We start from the raw sequence: 3,979 nt of genomic DNA, 5'->3' as shown, positions 1-3,979 counted from the left end.
GTAAAGACTTGTGTCGTTAAAATTTCGTCGGAACGAAGTTACGGAAAGTTAATTAACAAACGGAGACGTAACAGTTCTTTACAAGGACCTAGAAAACTAGAAGCCAAAAGATGCATGAAACTTAAAGTATTATGCAGCGATTTTTGTTCATTTATGTGACTTTTTGCTTGCTAATTAATGAAATGACTAGCTATTGCTTTACTGATTGCTGAACAATAATTTTCACATTCAAGCAAACATTTTGAGCCATAATTGGCCAATTATCAATGAAACTATGGCCGAAAACCCCTCAACTGATAAATTACTTGCTCGCATCGGTCACTCGGGGGCAGTATAGACCGTCAGAGAGCGTTTTATCAATTGGTGTTACATCAGAATAGGTTCTGTGCCTAAAGTTAGCAAATTTTTACATTTGTATGTAAAAGTGCAGAATCTTGCAAATTTGTTGTGCTTATCTGCTGGACTACTAGTACAGTTGTTGCATTACTGGACTGCTCCGACCTATTTCTAGAGAGCGACGACATTTCAGCTTCAATACTGAGGCCTTCTTTAGGTCGAAGTTAATGGCGTCCTACTCTGTTTACACTGTCTAAAATACTGTTGCGTCAGGGAGTCACATGACTACAGGGACGCAACGTTTCTAGAATTATCATGTACTTTGGCGAATGCTCTAGTATTTACTAGTAGGGTAGGCTGGTATATATAAGAGGGGAAAACGTGACGCGGTAAGGTGAGGTTGTTGTGATGTGTGTATAGACTTCAACAATCGCGTTAAAACAAACGCTAATCAACGAACGTCAACAATACTTCCGACTGCAGTTCAGTTACTCACTATTGAGTGTATCGGTAAAGTTATATTCGGAAAGAATAAATCAGTCTTATTAAGTAAAGAACTTGTGTCGCAAGTTTTCGTCGGAACGAAGTTACGGAAAGTTAATTAACAAACGGAGACGTAACAGTATTTTATACCCGCTAACAAAGGGACCCGAGCCAGGATCGGCAGTTATTTCGATGGTTTCACATGGATAGCGGGACAGTGTACGTCATTCGCCAGCACTACGGTAGAAAATCGAAATGGCTGTCGAACTTGTAAAAGTGAGAAAGCTGATAAAGAAAGGGACTTTATAATTCCTCTGGGGCATTCCCAAGAACCTGTGAAAGTTACATGGTAAACAGATTCAAGTGTTTTTGTTGTATACATTTTATTCACTGTTTCCAGAATATGTATATGTTTATATGAAATTCAACAACTGGTCTTACGCATAGTGAACAACCTCACTGATATTTTATTTACTTGATAACAAAAAACCACTCGATTGTTTTATTCAAATATGAAGTACGAAAAACTTGTTTGTTTGTTTTTAATTTCGCGCAAAGCTACACGAGGGTTATCTGCGCTAGCCGTCTCTAATTTAGCAGTGTAAGACTAGAGGGAAGGCAGCTAGTCATCACCACCCACCGCCAACTTTTGGGCTACTCTCTTTACCAACGAATAGAGGGATTGCCGTCACATTATAACGCCCCCCACGGCTGAAAGGTCGAGCATGTTTGGTGTGACGAGGATTCGAACCCGTGACCCTCAGATTGTGAGTCGAATGCCCTAACCACCTGGCCATGCCAGGCCTCACTAGCCAAAAAGGCGAGTCTCTGAGCAACTGTTTTTCTGACATCATTTCTTAAACTGATTCTATAAAATAATAAAAAAGGTGATTTGTTAGAAGAAAAAAACATAGCATAGAAAATACGACTGGTTAGAGTTGCTGATGCAGACTTGATAATGTTTGATAATCTTGTTTTGAAATGCATACGTTTCTTTCATCTAATCTACATATTGATTTCTTTCTTTCATTATTTGAGATATTAGTGACATATTTAAATGCATAGTAATTTTAATTTACATTTTTAGTTAATATATATTTTCAAAAGCTGTTTTACTTATAATATTCTTTGAAGTTCTATTAAATGTTTACCGATTACACAAGGACAAGACATTATTTGACTTTAAAAGAAATGTCTGTCATGTTAACCATTGGGTCTCGCTCGGCCTATTTACGCATATGACCAAAATTCATTTCATCAGATATAATAGCTTATGTCTTGTGCTGTTGTAACTTGTAAAAAAATCTAATGAGATTTTAAAAAATAAGAAATTTATTTTAAAAATTATGTTAATCAAAAACGTAAAAAGATGTATTACCATGTATTTAAAAACATCACTGACATCATAAATATTTTGTAGTTTTTCAGAATTTGTAGTGTATACTAAAGGTATTTACACATGTTGGCAATAAAGCTAAAAACGTAAAATGACCTTTACTCTCCAAGTAATAATAAAAAAACATTTTATCTGCAGAGTAAAGGTCTTTTCTTTTTCTCTAATTTTATTATCAAGATATCTTGTAGTATAAAAGAAGAGTGAGTAGAACGATATATAGTTCAGAAAAAAAGTGGAATATTTACTTACAATTTTCGTGTAAAACTCAATGATTACCTGCGCAAAACCGTTCGAAATCTTCAAATGACAGACTAGGAGGAAGGCAGCTATTCAACAGAGCCCGTTGCCAACTTCATCTCCATGAAACAAAAAAACCTATGGGTTTCAAAACAAAAACCACGTTATTATATTTACATCAGTAACGTGGAACAGTCGTATCCTTGATACTAGCTTTTGATATCGTATATGCTTTTTTTTCTACCAATTCACCTTTTTCAATTTCCTTAGAAATGGTTTACAAATTAGTGTTGTTAAAGAAACTGTATCTCACAGACTCGTCTCTTTCGGTAACACGTCCTTCTACGTTAGAAGTTTTTCTTACTTCCTATTTAAATGACAAAATTGGGTGAATCTTAGTTATCAGAAATTATAAAGTATCAGCCAAGCTTTTGATCATTCATAAGGACCAGTTGATGAATTTTTATGGTGACGTTTTAGTTCTTTTATATTCTCTTGGCAACACATAGTAAACTATAATAATGGAAACGTTTATTAAAATCTAACAATGTGTAATTTATTTTTATTTTCTCTGTCGAGCATTCACTGAAAATTTCTTCATCTTTCTACTAATACCCAAAACTTAACTGACTAAAAAGAAAACCTTAATAAAAAAGATCTTTGTTCTAATGATGAAAACATCTGAAGAAGGTAAAACTATTTTTTTGCCAATCTTTTAAACTGTAATGTCGCTATTCAATGTTGTTTAACTAAGTAGTGATCTAGTGAAAATAATGCAAGCTTACTGATGACGTTCACTATCTTGTCATGGACAGTGTTCAATTCTACTTAAGTTGATTCATAAAAACACACAGTTACAAAGCTTCATAGAGGTCCTTGCCTGATGGCTGAAGAAGAAAGCACAAAATACCGGTTGTTTTATAATTTAAAAGCAGATAATACTGGTATGTCAGTTTTTATGCCTTGGTTCAAAGAGCATTAGTCTTCTACAAAATTCTATTGCATCAAATAGAAACAGAGTTATTTCAAACAAACATGGAATTTGATCAAGGGTCTACTGAATTACCTGATTTATCTAAAGACATCAAGAGATTAGGGTTTAAGAAAAACAAAGCTCTTGTGTTGCGTGGTGAAAACTGACATAAGAAATATATGACTTCCAAGAAATGAGATTGTGAGACACGTTACTCAATAGGAGCAATCGTTTTCGAGAATTTGACAGAAACGTTTGTTGCTGAATCCTGATATGAAACTTACTAAATACGGACGGTTTTGTTTGGTTATAGTTAAGCACAAAGCTACTCAATGGGCTATCTATGTTCTACCCACCACTGGTATCGAAACCTTGTTTCTAGCGTTTAAGTCCGCAGACATACTTCTGTGCCACTGGGGGGCAAATACGGACGGGAAAAATCTGTCTTCATAAAGCTCGCTAATTCATACTGTGACCTCGCGTATTTGAACCAAGAATGTTTTTCTTTTTTCTTTTTTTGTAGCTGAAAAAAAGGGGAAACTTCAAGAGATTAT

At 34.8% G+C, this 3,979-nt stretch overlaps 1 protein-coding gene across 1 annotated transcript in view; it reads right to left on the bottom strand.

Annotated features, from left to right (window-relative positions):
- Positions 1–3,308, bottom strand: part of LOC111089458 (protein obstructor-E-like) — a 23,565-nt gene extending 20,257 nt beyond the window's left edge. Inside the window, exons 1-2 of the mRNA XM_022401996.1 lie at positions 3,238–3,308; positions 2,492–2,590 (exon numbers count right to left, since the gene is read on the bottom strand). The gene's annotated coding sequence lies outside the window, so the exon portion shown is untranslated. The remainder of the gene's footprint in view (positions 1–2,491; positions 2,591–3,237) is intronic.
- Positions 3,309–3,979: the final 671 nt, after the last annotated feature.

The sequence above is a fragment of the Limulus polyphemus genome, unplaced genomic scaffold (genome assembly GCF_000517525.1).
Source record: "Limulus polyphemus unplaced genomic scaffold, Limulus_polyphemus-2.1.2 Scaffold6308, whole genome shotgun sequence".
Lineage (NCBI taxonomy): Eukaryota > Metazoa > Arthropoda > Merostomata > Xiphosura > Limulidae > Limulus > Limulus polyphemus.
The sequence above is the reverse complement of the archived record's forward strand: the minus strand, read 5'-3'. Positions and strand labels throughout refer to the sequence as shown.